Below are 18,794 nucleotides of genomic sequence, written 5' to 3' on the forward strand. Positions count from 1 at the left end.
GCATGCAGAACAATAAGAGCACGAGTACGCAAAACAATGGGAGCACGAATCATGATGGGAGGATGAGAGATTAGAAAGAGGAGATGTATAGGAAGTACAAGAAAATGAAGAAAATATCCGTTGGCGGGAAATGGAAACGGATTTTCCTTTAAGGGTAGCTTCACATACATTACACTTCATGAAGGGTTTTTTCTTTAAAGTTAGCTTTAAGGGTAGCTTCACAAGGAGCTCCTTGTGACCACCATCATGAGAGTCCGTATTAAGTAGCCACTGCGTGGTCAAAGTTACCAGTGTTCAAGATGGCACTCACAGCTAATATGGCATTTTAAAATATCTATCTTAAATTTGAGCAAGGGATGTTTGGGGATGACTAGAGCATCACTTTTCTTTTTTCTTATGGTGAACAAAGAAGCGATGTCAATGGAGTGCCATTGTAGATATCAGTTATAAGGCTAGTAGGCTCATATTTTCTCTTTCCAAGTAGGTTGGAGTGGAGTAATCATGTTAAGATTTGTCTTTGGCATGCAATAGCTAGGCATAACTTCAGAGGGTGAAATCCCAACCTAGATACTAGGATTAGAATAATCAATGTCAAGGTTTCTTAGGGCCTTCTAGAAGCATGGTTACTTGTTATTGGCTTGGAAAACTAGATGGTTTTTTTTTTAAATTGTTACAAATATATATATCATCTCTCACTTGACTTGGGTCTCACCTATATATACTAACTCTACATCAATATGAATCATTCTTTGGGAGCATGTCTTGTGTATCTCTCTCGTACACACTCTCTCTCAACATGGTATCAGAGCTATGGATGCGTAGCAACAACAAGGAAGATAAGTTGTTTATACTTGATTGAATTCTTTGCACAAGTGATGATTTGATACATGAACTTGTTCAAATTAGAAGTATTAGTTAATTTTGTCTTTATAACAAAACCAGGTCTGGGTGCGTAGCTCTCGTCGTGCTCTCGAATCTTGTCAAAATCGCTTGTCAATCAGAGTTCTGGATCAAAATTTATGACAGTTCAGGATTCAAGACAACAATTCTGCTCGAATCTGCGATTCTTTATTTAAAATTGTAATTCTAATTACAGTTCGTTAATCCCCAATTATAGTTCATTAATCGCTCTTCTTCATTAATGACGTTGTTTACGACAAGCAAACATCTTGCTATTTTTAGCGATGTTTTATTATCGTTCACATTCTTTGCTCGACCGAAATAGCACTTTTCTTATATGCATCATCTCGTCTTGCACGTTACGTCTCTCTATTTCGGGCTTTCTTTTTAGTCACTCAATACTTTTCGTCGTTCTTACGTGCATCTCCCTATTTTGATTGTCATGTGTCTCAACTACGCTCGTCTTGATCATGGTTTGCAGATTCTGCGATCTCATCTTATTTGTTTTCTCTCGACATACAGGCATGGCCAATTTCATAATTGTTAACGGATATGCGTCTGGCCAACGTTCGGTTCCCTTCTTCCAAGGACAAGGCTTTCCTGGGTGGAAAGAAAAGATGATGCTAATTCTTGAAGGTGACGAATTATTTGATATTATTTTGGGCGACCTATCTTGCCCAGATCAACCTATTGATGTGATGAATAATAATTCTGTGATTATTGATGGCCCGTTATTTGAGCAATGGAAAATTGATCATAATGATTGGATTCGTCGTGACAAAGTGGCTCGTTGTTATATATTGTCCGCACTTCGTAACTCACTTATGTTGGATGTCTTTCATCTGGAAACCTCTCATGCTGTTTGGGAGTATCTTATCTCAACGTTTGAGAAGAAATTGGTCACCGAAATTTTATATCGCCAAACTTGTTTGAAGAATCTTCAATATAAGGTTGGTACTTCTATGCACTCTCATATCGAGGCTTTTAAAGGCATTATCAATCAACTTGGTGCTGCCGGCGCTGCTGTTGCTGAAAATCAGATTGTTACTCAACTTCTTCATACCATCAAAGATCCTTTATATGACAATATCATCACTATTTTGTCTAACAAGGATGATATCCACTTTGACAAAGCATGTATATCTCTTATTGAATATTCTGTAAATGCCCCGAACAATGTAGTATGCTTAACAATTATGATATTCGCTTGTTTTTTAGATTTAATATAAAAGAGAATGAACACTTAAAGCTGAAAATAAAAATTACTCACAAAATTACAGCCATGAAAATGTAAAAGTAATGGAGACAAGATTGAGGGTTGAAGATGGGCAACCCCCCTCGAAGGAATGTATTTCTACTCAACCCAAGTCCCTTAGGGAAGAGCTCAGTTACAATCAACGTGAGAGTGCGAAGAAGTAATTCTCACTCTCACAAGATCATACAAAGATGTACAAACGCACATGCATTATCTATTATGCAATGATAAGAAGTGATTTCTTTACAGTATGAGAGAAGAAAAAGGGAAAATCAGCCTTTCTCCATCGTTGATCAGCAGTACATGGATAGGGCTTGCTTCTTGTTGCTAAAATGGAAGAAAGAGCTCGAGAAGGAGGTGCTGTAATGAATTTACAGGCTTGCTGTCCTATAAAACAGCAGTGATAGAAGAGGGAATATGGAGGAATTTGATAATGGAGAAGTGGGGGATGATGATGGGGATGGATGGGGCCAGTTTCTGGCTATCTGTGGGTGCTGTACATGAGTTTACAACAAAGAAAAATGATGTTGAATGAAGAAAAACGAGCTCTTATTTATAGGAGAGGGGAGAGCTAGTACAAAAGGGGAAAGTGGAGTAGCACAAGACAAGTGTCCAGCCACATGTCATGAGATGTGACAAGTGGTGGGACACTTGGAAACTTGTGTGACAAGTGTCTTGACACTTGTCTCTTCTCTATGGACTTCCTTTTTGGGTTGAATACTGTCAAGAATAGAAACAACCAAATTTAGTAAGCACAGTCAGAGTACAGAATTTACTATTTTTAGAATGATATCCCTATTTTTTAGGACTAGCATTTTTAGGCTAATTCGAGGCTCCTAAAATTTAGGAACCTCCTAAAATTTAGGGATCTCCTAAAATTTAGGGACCCCCCCAATATGGGTATCATATGAAAGCTTTTTCCGTGTACATCGCAAAAATGGTATCCGAATCTTCATGTGACTTTCCTATGCAAAGAAATGTGTATTTCAAGCTTTCAGCCCACACATGCACATTATACAAGCATTTCATGATCATGCCATCTTGTTGATTGTAACTGTCTGTTCTGGTGGATCTAGCCCACACTTCAAGGCATCAATCCTTTCTGTGTGCGAGTCTAACCCTGATATGCGTGAGTTCTAGTCACAGGCGCCCAATCGGGCCATATAGGTGGAAGTGTGAACTATCTTTTCTCTAACCCACCGCATGGGTCCACCATAACCTGTGAACCACTCATCAGTGGCCAGCTCCAATGCACTTTTATTTATATCTAATTAGTGCAAATGAAATAAATTTAATAAATCATTATATAGACAAATTAATGAAAAAGGATACAAATTCTGCTTCTATAGATTTGTGACATATTCTCAACGTCATGAGCATCATTTGGAAAAATCTGATGATGTTTTGGTCACTCGCAAACAAATGGATTTTGATGCTGCTTTTGTTGCTCGCAAGCGTCTCGCTTCACGTTTTCAGCAGGATGGATGCTCTAATCAAGGTAGTAAATCTTCTCGTCTTGCTTATCCTAACAAACATTGTTCTTATTGTGATAAGAAAGGCCATGTGGCTTCTGATTGCTGGGCACGTCAATATGATGAGGAGCATGGAGTTACTACAAAGCAACCTTGCTCGTCCAAAAGTTTTCCTCCTTGTGATTATTGTGCACATACAAATCATCCATCTCGTCGTTGTTATAGACACAGATATGATGAAGAACGTTCTTGAGCTTATATTGTTCAACAAACTACAACTGATGATGATCATACTCATCAGGAGCTCAATTTCGTCCATCATGATATCTCTCCAGAAAAGGTACTTCATGTTCATGATTGTTCTCTATTCATTGTTGATTCAGGTGCCACTGGAAACATGACATACCAATTGCAGTGGCTTCACAATTATCATTCTCTTCCTATCAAGAAGTTTGTTTACCTTGCGGATGATACGACTTGTCAAGTCAAAGGAGTGGGTGATTTATATCTGGGGACTGTTTTATCCACTAGAATATTAAGAGGAGTTCTTCATGTTCCAGATTTGCAAAGAAATCTTCTTTCTGTTGCTCGTCTAGTTGGTCTTGGTTTGTTTGTTGGCTTTGATCATAATCAATGTCGTATAGAGAAAGACGAACATACTATAGCAGTGGCTCCTCGACATAGTAATGTATTTGAGTTATCATTGAACGATATAGTTGCAAATGTTGTTACTGCCCTTGGAGATGCAGATTGCAAATTATGGCATCAACGATTTGCACACTCCGATTTTGCCAAAATTCTTTATCTTCATCGCCATGGTCTTGTGCAAGGTATGGATCTTAAATCTCATCCACGTATGGGAATATGTGAGTACTGTGCACTTGGAAAACACCATCGTTCGCCTTTCCACACTTCTACTTCATCACATTCCTGTGCTCTCTTGGATTTGGTTCATACCGATATTTGCGGTCCTTTTCCTGCCTCAAAGTCTCAATATCGATATTTTATAATTTTCATTGATGATTTCTCACGGTACACACATGTCTATCTTCTTCGACATAAGTCTGAGGCTTTATCTATATTTAAACAATACAAGATAAGTGTGGAGCTTCAAACTGGATTCTCTATAAAGACGCTTCACAGTGACAATGGCAGTGAATATGTATCCAATCTATTTGATGACTTCTGTAAGGATCAAGGTATTCATCATGAGTTTACAGTTCCTTATTCTCCTCAGCAAAATGGTGTTGCTGAGTGCAAAAATCGTACTATATTTAATGCTATACGTTGCGTGCTTATACACTCTGGTTTGTCTCGAAAGTTTTGGACTGAAGCACTTCTAACAGCCGTTTTTATTCAAAATCATCTTCCAACAACTGCACCTGCTGGTAAAATTCCTATAACAATCTGGACAGGGAAGGCACCTTCAATCTCTCACTTTCGCACATTTGGCTGCATTGCTTATATTCATGTGCCCAAGGACACTCGACATAAGTTGGATCCTCTAGGTTTGAAGGTTATTTTTCTTGGTTATTCAGATAATTCCAAAGGTTACAAATTTTATGATCCTTCTACTCAAAAGGTTATCATTAGTCGTGATGCTATATTTGATGAGAAGACTATGGGTGGCACATGGTCGTCAGATGTTTCAGATGATACACAGTCTTTGCTTAGTGCATTTCCTTACTTGCTTTGTGAGTCTACTAATTCTGATGATCATAAACCTCCTTCACCTCCAAAGAAGATTGATGAAAATTTGGAGATCTATATCAATCTTCCTATTGAGAAAGCATGGATTCTATTCTATTGAATATGATGTCTTTGATGATGCTATGTCTATCCAAGAGGATCCAATATCGTATATGGAAGCTATCAATTCGTCTCAAAGGGATCAATGGCAAGAAGCTATGCAAGCTGAGTACGATTCTTTAATCTCCAAAGGTACATGGATTCTTACTGAACTCCCCCCAAATCATGTTCCTATCAAATGTAAATGGGTTTATAAAACCAAGACTAAAGCTGATGGCTCGTTTGATAAGTTCAAAGCACAACTTGTTGCAAAAGGTTACTCGCAGATTGCAGGAGTAGATTATGAAGAAACATTTTCTCCCATTGTGCGCTCCACAACTGTTCGTATGATTTTGGCTTTTGCAACACTATTTGATCTAGAAATTCACCAAATGGATGTTAAAACGGCTTTTCTCAATGGAGATCTTGAAGAAGAAATCTATATGGAGTAACCTGAAGGTTTTATGATTGCAGGAAAGGAGCATCTTGTATGCCAGCTTCATCGTGCATTATATGGATTGAAGCAAGCCTCTCGTGCTTGGTATATTAAGATTGATCAGTTCCTCACATCTAAAGGTTTTGTTGCATGTTTTGCTTACCCAAATATTTACATCAAAAGGGAGGACAAATGTTTTATTATTCTTGCTCTATATGTTGATGATACTATTCTTGTGTCAAATAATATTGCTTTCTTGGATGCTATAAAGAAGCTTTTATCGACTGCATTTGAAATGGTGGATCTTGGTGAGATACATTCTTGTTTGGGTATTCAAGTTCAACGACACCGATAACAAGGCATTCTTATTATTTGCCAGACAAAGTTTATTAATGATATTGTTAAGAAGTTTGGGTTGACAAATGCGCACTTTGCCAACACTCCCATTCTTTCGAGCTCTACCAAGGGTACATCTACAATACGCAATGAAGAATCAGCCATTCATCAACCTTTTGCTAATCTTGTTGGTTGTCTTCAATTTATTGGTTTAAACACAAGACCAGATATTTTATTTGCAGTTAACTTTTTGGGACAATATCTTTCTTCCCCTTCCACTATTCATTGGAGTGCTGCAAAACGTATTCTTAAGTACCTCAAGGGTACTAAGAAATTTGGTCTTATTTATCGTCGTCGAGAGGATTCTTCTTTATCTTCTTCAACTTCTCTTTACCTTATTGGATATACAGATGCTGATTGGGCAAGTTCACACTTATCCATGCGATCTACAAGTGGGAATTGTTTCTTTGTAAATGGACGTTTGGTTTCTTGGTCCAGTAAGAAACAACGATGTGTTGCGGTTTCTACAACTGAGGCCGAATATGTTGCTACATCATTAGCAGCTTGCGAGCTAGTTTGGCTTTGACAACTACTTTTGCAGATTTGCGACATCCTTCATCATCTAGTACACCTCTTCTATGCGATAACCAAAGTGCTATTAGTCTTACCAAAGACTATATACAACATAGTAAATCAAAGCATATTGCTATTCATTATCATTATGTTTGACATGAAGTCAAGAAAGGTTCCATTATGGTGGAGCATTGTCCCAGTGATCAAATGGTTGCAAACATCTTCACAAAAGCTCTTAGTGAAGCTCCTTTAGTTCATTAAGACATGCACTTGGTATTGTTCCAAGTTCTTGTCTCACTGATTGAGGCATGTATCATTGTATTCAAGAAAACTTTATAGTAAATCATTTTTGTATCGTAGGTATGTGTAGGGGCTCGGGTTTTTCCCTTGTTCTCCCCAAGGGTTTTTTTCACTCGCAAGCCAGAGACCTTTGTTTGAGTGGGGATGTTACAACTATATATATCATCTCTCACTTGACTTGGGTCTCACCTATATATACTAACTCTACATCAGTATGAATCATTATTTGGGAGCATGTCTTATGTATCTCTCTCGTACTCTCTCTCTCTAAACAAAAATTTGTTGGGGAGATGGGATAGTTTCTTGCTCCAATCCATCTAAAAATTTAAACAAGCCTTTAGGTTCAATTTCTAGTCAACATCTTTGAACCTCAAGTTGTTTTTGTCTCAAATGAATTCAAAGATGGGGAGAATTTGGGAATAAGCAAAGATAAGGATTTTGCTGAACAGAGGAGATACCCTTCAATTATGTAAAAGTTACTATCAATGTCTTTATCTCATTGGTGCACATAGGGCTTGCTCCCTAGAAGGTACATGTTGTGAAGCAAGATTTGGATGCCATTGTGATTAGGTATGTATCATATGTAGTGAAAGGTAATGTCTTGCTCCTCATCTTGATGATGGAGAAGTTGCCCAAAAATTTTGAAGGCAATCTACTTTTCTACGAGGTTAAGATCCAAATGGAAAGCTAAATTTTCATATTCTTATCCAATTTGTGTTTTATTTTTTTTAAAGATCTCCAAAGCAAAACCATGAAACCATCTCTTATCTATAATAATATACCAACAACGAGTCATTGGGGTATTTGTTGAGATTTTAAGGTGCCAATGTCAACAACATATGCAAATTGATTTGAAGCATTGGGTAGATAGGAATATTAAAGGATATATAAGATCCAATTAGAAACTAGATGTTGGAAACGGGACTATTAGAGATGTAGACTCTATTAGATATGTAAATAATTCCACGAGTCTTGGTAGCTAATATTATAACTGATAAGACAAAACATTTTTAATTTAAAGAATCTTGAGTGTTACCAAGATCCCTTTAAGTCTTCCAAAACAACTTTCTATGCTAGGGGACTATTTCAAAGGACTATGTGGTGAACAATGCATTACATGAATTTATGCAATGGGGCTAAGTCTCCTCCTCCTAGTGATCTAGAATTGTACACATGCTTTCGTCAATTACTAGAATTTCTTCAAACTATTTTGATAGAAAAAGATATAGATAATTGCATGTTAGGCTTTAGATTTGCAAGTATAGTCACTATATAAAGGGGGCCATTAAAGTTTTTTAGTTGTTATCTTCAAGATAACACACAAATTCAAGTGTATCCACCTATAGGTAGTCTGGATCAACTCAAGCTAGCATTGACCATCCCTCTCTCATTGTTGGCCATTACCCTGGTTACAATGTGGGAAACAAGAGTCCTACTTCACTTCTAGTGTCTTATATGATAATCTAGGCTATGGATCTTCAACCTTCATTAATTTCACTGGATTCATGATGCCAAAATTAGGCCTTTCTTGTGCATGTATTTTTGGTCACTGTTGCATGTTACTTGACTCACAACATACATAATGTACAAGATAATCAAATAAATTCCTCCATCATATGCTCAGTAATTAAGGTCTGATGCTAGAAATCTTGAAATCGCCCAAATTCTTTAGAATCAAGCAACTACAGCTCCAATTTTTCTACTTGGAAGCCTAGATCCCTTAGCAACTTTGCTAACTCATTCAATCTTAGGTAAATAAGCTTGCTTTTGCTCACATTAGTCACAACCCCAAATAGCTCTAGAAAACTTTCATACACTTTCATCAAATACATCTACTAATTGTCTCTCTACTTGCACAATATTGGCAAGTTATTGTTGGCAAAGAATTGGGAGACCAAGTGTCTTGTTAATGGTATAGGAAGCCCCTTTCTTACTCCATGTTGCACCTTCAAATCCAAATTCCTAAGCAAAGGGTTATTGATTATGGTTGCAAAGAGTAATGGGACAATGGGACACCCTTTGGCATCGACATCTTTACCTCAAATGGACCTAAGCATAGACCATTTACAAATACATTCCAAAGAGATTGAAACATCCCTACATAAGTTCCACGATTCCTCCTCCATCATCTATCATAGTGATGAACTCTTGTTGCTTCTATTGCTTCATCAATTCATAAAATTAATTGGTCGAAGAACCAGTCCCATAAGATACCATTTCCCTTAGACTAAATTTTGGCAACTTCACCTTTATGTTTTTGCAAATCCTCCATGTAATGCTCCACTCCTTTGACAATTTGATAAAACATCCCATTACTAGAACACTTAGAAAGAGTCATAATAATATAGTCACTGCATTGCTAACTACTAACATGCAACCCTCTTTGAAGTCAATCTTGATCTTTGCCATACATATTGGTAATCTCAGTTATGATAGCAATGGATCTCATCTAGTTCTACATTGGATTAGCCATTGGATTGTTGGTTTGTTTCCAAGCATCCTTTAGCTATAAGTTGAATCCTTCCCTTTCTAAAAAGGAGGTGTTGAAAGAGAGGGGCTTCAATTTCTTTCTCCTACTAAACACATCCTTCTTGGATGGAATTCCTAGGCACCTCACATTCCAAGAGATCATAGTGAGCCAACTAATTAACATTATACCTTTTTTCGAATCCAAAATAGCAAAATAGCCTTGTCAACAAAACATTTGCAAGAAGATTTTAAAGGGAAATTTTTTATTTCTTACCTCCATTCAACTTCAAAGAATTTGGTGGTTGAAATTATTTGTTTCCATCCCGCTTTAACTTCAGCATCTCTAGGATCACGACTAATAATTAGGTTCCTCCTTTTGAGGCTTGTTTGTTTCCTTGAATTTACCCTTCTCAACCTGTGTTTTTTCCTTTTTGCTTCTTTTGAAGTTCTTCCTTATCTCCACTATTTTCTCCTTTGCTTCTTCTTATCTCAATTCCTTTTTGGGCATTCCTTTGCAAAGCACCCATCTTCTTTGCATTTGAAGCATGTATCCAAGAAGAGGGAGAATTTGACATTGACCAACAACTCAATCCCATTAGGATAAAAAATCTAGAGCATCTCAGGGCGAGAGGTCACTTGCTCCACTAGTTGATATTATTGTAAGAACATAGAGCACTCTACCTAGCACTTCTACTAGCACATTACTTCTCCATCTAGCAAAGTAGGAAGTCCATGAAAACTAGCCCATATTGGGTTTTCAATTTTCAAGACCTCCTTAGGAATAAAATCATGATGCCATGGAAGCACGTAAATAAGGCTCACTTTAAGCCAAACAAGTGAACCCAAAACCCAATCTCTTTTTGCTTTAGATGAAAGAAAGACCCAAAAAAAGTCTAATGGCAAGCAAAACAATGTGAGCACTACTTTGATCCATAGGTGAGCCAAAACAATCTAGCAAACTCATCCTCAAGGTGGACCTTCCCTTAAAATACATGTACATGTTGCATAGAGAATACTTAGCATTGCTTTGCCGAATGCATGGCAACAAGGATACCACTCATGCACATAGCACTTGCTCCCCAAATTCTATTGTGACTCTTTTTTAATTCTCATTGAAACATTTTTTGTCACCCCACATCTTCTTCTCTAGCTCTTCCATATTCATGCTAGCAACAACAATGTTAGCATAATCCATCTCCATCCCATTGTCTTGCTTCTATTCCTTTATGTTAGTGCTATTGTTCCATCATCTCTTACTCCTTGTTCACCCCAGGAATATGCTACATGCATGAAAGTGGGAGTATATGCCACATGTTGGTAGGAAATGTTGCTTTTTTAATGAACTTAATACAACTACCCTAGGTAATAGACCATGTGCCATGACTATCTATTGAGAGCTCCCCTCTTCAAGTTTCCGCATACTCAAGAGGTTCTATGTCTTTCATTGAAGGAAAGGCTATTACAATTTGAATTGTTTCTATTTTGCTAATGGATGGATATGCTCCTTGTTTGTAAGGGGCTCAAATAACTTTTGATAACTATTTGTGCTTGTATGGATGCTAGGTATATCCCACACTTCAGGGGGGATTTGAGGGGAATTTCAAGATTTAGAGCCATGTCATTGAGTTGAATTGAATGAGATTCTTCTTTGTTTTAATGTGACAAGGAAATATTTATATTGTTAAAAATGATATTTTATTTGTGGATGTGTAAACTATTTGTGCTATGTGAGTAAGAATTAAAAGTTATCAAAATGCACAAATGTATCTTATAGCACATGTACATTTTGGATGCATACAAACATATCCATTACAAGTGTGTATCGACATTGTCTTATTTGAGATTGATTGCATGGCTAATGGTTAGGCCTATCAATTGTGATGTATATTACTTAACATGACTATATAAGCATGACTATGTTAGATATTCTATACAAATTTGTTTTGATTTACTATGCATGCACATTATCCTATGATCCATAGCTTCATAATTTTATCTAATAAACATGGCTATATTAGGTGATATATAGAAATTTGTCTTGCTTTACCATATAGACACTTATTTTACTAGTTATAGCTTCACATCTATCTAGTAAAATTAAAAACCTAGTTCCAATTTAAAAAACCCTAGTTACTAACTAGAAAAAAATGTGTATTTACTAGTTATAAGGCTATTTACCATCTAGTTTAGTGTCTAAAGTTCCTTGTGCTTGCCATTGTGTATTCATGGAATGCTATATAATAAAGAGACTCACTCATAGCTTACCTCAAAGAGATGGACTAGCATGAGGGTGTTGCATAATGTGCTCTTAGTGGCTCCCCTTTGGGCTTAGCGATCTAGAGTGCTCTCATGTGCTTGTGATTGTGTCTCTTTATATCTCCATGGGCACCTAATATAGCCTACATGAGGGATTATAGTAAGCTAATATTCTTGATTGAGATAATCCTAGATGATGTATGGCATCTTTGATAATAAGGAGAATAGTGGATGGGACAAGCCCCCACCTTGGTCATCATGCAAGAAGCTAAGAGTGGTAGTAAACAAGCTAGAGAAAGGGAGCTAGATTAAAAGAGGTGGGTGTCTGAAGCACATTATTATAATATATTTATAAGAAGGATAAAATGGAAAGTTGATGTGATAAGGGTGAAAGAGAGAAGAAATTTGCCTGCACCCAACAGGCTGCGCCTTTGTAACTTCAAATTGGTGAAGAATTTGAAAAAAGTTTCTTCTGTAACTTTCTAGACCACCAGGTCAAAACCGGTGGAGCTACGCGAGAATTTTCTTGAAATTCAATTTCTCTGGGATTTATTAAAATTATTAAAAAAGATACCAAAAGCTACTTTGACTTTAATTCCTTATATATATATAAATACATATAAGCATGTGACAAAGGGGGTCCATGCTTGTAAGCTTTTGTGTAAGATCCAAATGACACCATGATGTGACATTGTCTTGTATACAAGGGTGATTTGTCCTCTAATGATGGTGATAGATCCCAAATCTTGGTGATGCAGGTGGAACCTAAAGTGTAGTTTGGAGGTTAGTCCTTTGAAAAAAATCTTTGCACTCACTCAACCCCTAGGTGTAATCCATTTCCATCGTCACTAAGATAACCCATCCCTTTTACCCTTTACATTGACATCCCTTCTAAGAACTTGTTTTCCCACTTGCTAGAGCTATCATAACCGAGAAGAAATGTAGCATACCTAGTGCTTGAAGAGTAAACCCAAAGTGATAAGATGTAGGGTTTAAGCTATGGGTAAGGCTCTTGATAGGGATTTTGGCCAAATTTTGTGGTAGAAATCGAGTTTGTAAAAAACTCGGATCACTGCCCAATTAGCATCTCTTCTATGTAACTCATCAATCCAATCATGCAAAGCATGCAGGACCAAACGGGAGAAATACTGACTCCATGCATACTGTGGTACCCCATGAAACAACATCTTTTCTTCATACAATCGGATGAGGACCAAAACATTTTGACCCTTAAACTGCTTCAATTCTTGTCCCACTATTTGTAGCGCATTCACAAGCTAAGGAATCAAAATTTTTTGCTTCCTACCAAGTTTGCATTTGCTGTTGTAACAACTATTGTTGCTGTTGTTGCTGCAACAAAGCAATCATTTTTTGTAAAGCATCACCTCCACTTGAGCTTGCAGAATCCCCCATCTTTACATACATGTTGTTGAATTTTACATCGGTTTCACCACTGTTAGAGCATTTGGGGTTGAAAGTCTACCGCAAGGGTAAGAGACAACACGGTGAAGGGAGATTCAAGGAGAGGAGTACACTGAAGAGAAGGGGTTCAAAGAAATAGGAGGATACTCAAAGAGATGAAGCTTGTTAGTTTATTTCTACATTATGAGAAGATAAAACTCTTGTAGACAAAAACGTGCATAAAATATTACCTTCCTCTATGTTGCTCAGATCGCAAATTTGATACTTCCATTGGCTCTGAAAGGGGGGTAAAATACCAGCAATACCATATTGGAGAATATGGGAATTTCCCATAAGTTTAAGACACGTGGTCAACTCTTTGGATTTGTCATAACTTGAACACTATAACTCTAAATCAAGCGCTCTATAGCTCAATAGATTCCATTTTTCAAGCGCTTTCCGATGATTTTGAGAAACTTATGGGCATGTTATCCGGGTGCCACATTTTTAGTATTCTAAAAATGGGAATTGGGAGATTCCCAAACTCACTAATATTGTGTTCAGCACACTTGGCAAGAATTCTGCCAAATCACTCCATCTCCTAGTTCCGAGTGTTGTTCACTACCTAAAAACTGCGATCGTGCGTTGCGTGATTTCGCCAATCCCTCTTTGAGAGCGGAATTTTGAGCTCAAAATGTGCCTAAAATTTTCCAAAAAATCCGGAATTTAGGGGAAAAATATTCAACGTCGAAGGCGGCGGCTCCAGCTAGGACGATTTTAAGCACCAAGTGAAAGACGGTTTTTAAAACGAGCCCGAGCGACACTTGTTGATTTTTGATAATTTTTCAGACTTCCGTGTGGGTTGTCAGGAGTTGCTAGTCAATGCGGGATGTCAAGTCGAACGCGCAGAAATTTACACCACTCAAATCAGAGCCAGGACGGGGAAATGGCCACAAAATGGTCAAGATATAAAAAGGTTGCAAACAACCTACCCAACTGATCATGGCCCCGATCTTCTTTTTTCTTGCTGGTCTTATCGCCTATCTTCGCCCATTCAATGGTGGCGTGAATGAGAAGAGCCAATTCTAGTCTTTCTCTCTCCTCCCTCTCTCTCTCTTAAGGGGCTGTTCTTGTGTGGAAGAGGAAAATGAAGAATGGTGGAGGAAAGCTTGTCCGGATGAGACCGGATTGCTTCCGGGTGGATGAAGACATGAAGATTGCTGATTTTGAAGATGCTGGACATTGAATGAGGGCTGACATGCAGTCCCGTACCAAAACCGAGATCTCAAGTCATGAAGCCTAAGCGGTAATTCAATTTTTATGAAGAAAAAATGAGAGAGAGTGTGAGAGTGTGAGGGAGTGCATGTGCGAGGGTAAGGGACTGTGGTGGAAAAGCTCTCCATCTTCTCAACTCTTCTTCTATTCTCTTCTCTTCTCTTATCTCGCATGCACAACTATGGAGGATGGAGCTTGAAGGTAGAGGATTGAGCTTTCTTGAGCTTACATCTCGAGTCGTGGAGCTACCAGAGTGCTTGAGGGAGGAGGCTACTCAATTGGGCATCATGGTAAGCTCACTACACTCGTAGGATCGAGAGTGTCTATGGCTCGGTTAGAGATAGCCATTAGTTGCTCGCTTGAAATGCTTGAAACAATAAGTGGTCCGTGGGTCTTGGCAGTCAAGCATGAGCTCCCACTTCATTTTAGTTTCGTTGCCCGGACCAACGAATTCAAGCTTGATGTGCACTTGCGTGCTTCAAATTGAGCATCAAAGTAGGGTTTCATCCCCAAACTGGTGCTTGATGTAGGTAGTAGATTTGGCAGTCAAGCGTGAGCTCCCACTTCATTTTAGTTTCATTGCCTGGACCAACGAATTCAAGCTTGATGAGCATTTGCGTGCTTCAAATCGAGCATCAAAGTAGGGTTTCATCCCCAAACTGGTGCTTGATGTAGGTAGTAGATTTGGGAGTTTAATCTTTGAAGCAAGTAAGTATTTTGAGTTTTTAATGAGTAGGCAAGTAGGTTAATTTATTTCAATACTTGATTTGTGATTTTTGTTGCATTTAGAGTAGGATAGGACCAAGAAATCAAAGTGAATCATTTTAGGGTTGTTGTTGTAAACAAGGCAAAAACAAGGGAAAAAAGGGATTGAAATCCATTGACAAGGCAAGAGCACAAACGGGGCAATAGTCAGCCCACTAGATTAGGGGTTTAAGACCCAAGGGAAGGGGGGTGAAGGCTCATTTGCATTTGCGGCACAGAGAGAGAGAGAGAGAGAGAGAGAGAGAGAGAGAGAGAGAGAGAGAGAGAGAGAGAGAGAGAGAGAGAGAGAGAGAGAGAGAGAGAGAGAGAGAGAGAGAGAGAGAGAGAGAGAGAGAGAGAGAGAGAGAGAGAGAGACCTAGGTTTTCTTGCAAGTGCAGGAGACCAAAAAGGGACGGGTTGTATGAGGAACTACCGAAGTTGCAGAAAGCGGGTTTGATCTTCCCTGTTCAGCATACTGAATGGTGCTCACCAGTTGTGATCAAGAAGAAGAAGAATAATCAAATCCATCTCTGTGTAGATTTTAGAGAGTTGAATAAGTAGACCGTTAAAGATTACTACCCGTTGCCATTTATTGATCAAATTTTGGATCAACTAGCGGGTAGGGAAATATATTCATTTATGGACTACTTTGCAGGGTATAACCAAATGGTGATTGCTGAGCAAGAAAAGTTAAAAATGACGCTTATTATAATCTTCGGTGCTTTTGTGTACCATGTGATGGAATTTGGGTTGTGTAATGCACCTGGTTCATGGCAAAGAATAACCGACAAGACCTTTGGTGATATCCCCCCAGCAGAGCTGAAAGTATTCATTGATGATTTGGGGGCAGCCACCATAAGGGATAGGCAGTTGATCATTTTGTGAAAGTGTTTTGAGTGTTGCAAACAATTTTTCATAGCTCTTAACCCATGGAAGTGCGTCTTCGGAGTCCCTTATGGGCTCTTGTTAGGCCATGTGGTTAGTTCCGTAGGGATTGCAAGACTGATCCTGAAAAGATCAAGGTCATAGTCGCCATGAGTCCGCCACGTACTCCAAAGGAAGTGCATAGCTTTCTGTCATCAGTAGGGTATTATCGGAGGTTTATCAATGCCTTGGCAGAAAGAACGTTGCCGCTGACAAACCTATTGTCCTTTAACTGCTGTCAGTTTACATGGAATGATGCTTGCAAAGTATCTTTTGATGATGTGAAGTAGGAGCTTGCCAAAGCACCTGTTTTAAAAGTACCAAAAAGGGGCGAAATGTTCTATATATTTTCAGAAATAACTATGTATAGTATCAGGTACCATTTGGCCCAAATTCGGGAGGAAAAGTGGTACCATCCGATAGCTTTTGCTAGTCGGAAGTTGGGCATATTGAAAATTAACTACACCTATATGGAGAAGTTGTGCCTTGAGATGGTATTTGCGACCAAAAAGTTCAGACACTACATTCTTTATGAGAGGGTGGTTTTTTATACGAAGGCGGAAGGGCTTCGATTGTTGTTGAATAAGTTACAACTGCCTGACCATTTAGCAAAGTGGTTAATCACTTTGTAGGAATTTGATTATGAGATTAAGAGCAAGCCACCGAAGCTTTAGGGCATTGTAGAGTGTCTTGTGGATTTTGGAGAGCCAAAAGAGGTCTTGGCTAAAGGAAGTGACATAAAGACTTTGTTCAAGATTGATACGGCATCTATTCCCTCCTGGTATGCTGCTATAACGCACTATCTTTCTATGCGAGAGACTGGAGCTACTTTATAAAAATTGGAGAAGAGGAAAATTAAACAACATGCATTGAAATTTTCCTTGATCGCAGGCACATTATATCGGCAGGGTGTTGATGATATCTATCACTGATGTGTGATGCTTGACGAGGTTCCCTTTATTTTGGAAGAGTGCCATGACTTCGCTTGTGGAGGGTACTTTGCTGGGCGGTTAATGGCACATAAAGCTTTAAGAGCTGGATCTTGGTGGCCGTTCATCTTCCAAGATTCCTTTGAGTAGGTTAAGAGATGTGATACCTGTCAAAGACATGATAGTCGAGAGAATAGGAAACGCCCACTTACACCTATCGTCGACTACTCAAAAGAGGTACATTATAGTAGCAACTTTACAAAATGGTCAGAAGCACAGGCAACGAGGCAAGACATTGCAAAAGAGACTACCAGTTTCCTACTTGAGCAAATCATCTGCCGATTTTGGTCTGCCAAAAGAAATAGTATCAGACCGTGGAACTCACTTTTTAAATAAAGTGATTAAAAGTCTGACTGAAGCTTGGAAAATCAAGCACAACAAGATGACCCCCTATAATCTGCAAGCAAATGGACAAGTCAAAAGTACCAATAAGTAGCTTGTGGGTATCCTATCTAAGATAGTTTCCGAAAAGAAGCGAGAGTGTGATATAAAATTATATGTTGCGGTTTGGGCGTATAATACGATGTTTAAACGAGCTACTGGCCACACCCCGTTCAAATTAGTTTATGGGAAGGAGTGTGTATTGCCCTTATAAATTGAGTTGCCGACGATTAGATTCGCAATCAATCATTCTTTGGGTGATGAAGATGCCCTATTTGAGCAGTTTACGACTATAGCCCACTTAGACAAGCTCAAATTGCAAAGTTTGTTGCACTAGGAGGTAGCTAAATGTCAAATGAAACAATTGCATGATCTGAAAGTGAAGAAATATACTTTTAAAAAAGGGCAGTTAGTTTTATATTACGATGTGCGTAGGGAGCTATTTCCAGGAAAGCTGGAACCTCGATGGGATGGCCCTCACAAGATAGTTCGGATGGGTAAAAATAAGTCCATAGTTCTATTAGCTGATCTATAAGGAGTGGAATTTAAGAATAAGGTTAATCTTAATAAGATTAAACCTTATTATTTCTAAATATGCTAACGCACTAAATGCATTGTAGGTCCATGTTGGGGTTGATTTGAGACCTGCAGGAGAGCTTAAATTGGTTGATGGAGCGGTTAATTCCTTATTTGGAGCACCCATATCTCGAGTGAAGATATCATTAGGGGAGGCTTACCTGGTGGAGAAAGGGATATAACGTGATTGAGCAAGAAGACGGTACGTTTGTGTGGGAGATTAAAGTTTTCTACCATCACTGTTTACAAATCTTGACAAGCATCCCTATTGAGTTTAATGAAGAAGGTGTGATGGAGCCGTCAGTTCATCCTCTAAATATGTTGAACTTTGATTATCATAATTACGAATAGGGGAGTTCTTGATGGCAGGCTGTGTAAACCCATTATGGATGTATACATTATACTTAGATGGAGCATCCAAGGGGCCCTAATAGGAAAAGGAATTGTTGGAGTAGTTATCCGAGATCCCCAACGTAGAGTTGCAATGAAATTAGTTGCTTATCTCGGGGTAGGATTTACTAATAACATGGCGGAGTACAAAGCCCTGATTATGGGATTGAATATTGCCAAAAAAGGTGGCATTAGGCGGTTGTTAATAAAAGGGTATTCCCAGTTGATCTTGAATCAACTTAATGGGATATATACAGTCCAGAATCCTCTCCTTCATATGTATCATCAAACTGTTATAACCCTACTTGATGAATTTGAGAGCATATCT

Source organism: Lygodium microphyllum, chromosome 29 (genome assembly GCF_053477565.2).
Source record: "Lygodium microphyllum isolate KBCC chromosome 29, Lygodium_microphyllum_v1.1.10, whole genome shotgun sequence".
In the NCBI taxonomy this organism is placed as follows: Eukaryota; Viridiplantae; Streptophyta; class Polypodiopsida; order Schizaeales; family Lygodiaceae; genus Lygodium; species Lygodium microphyllum.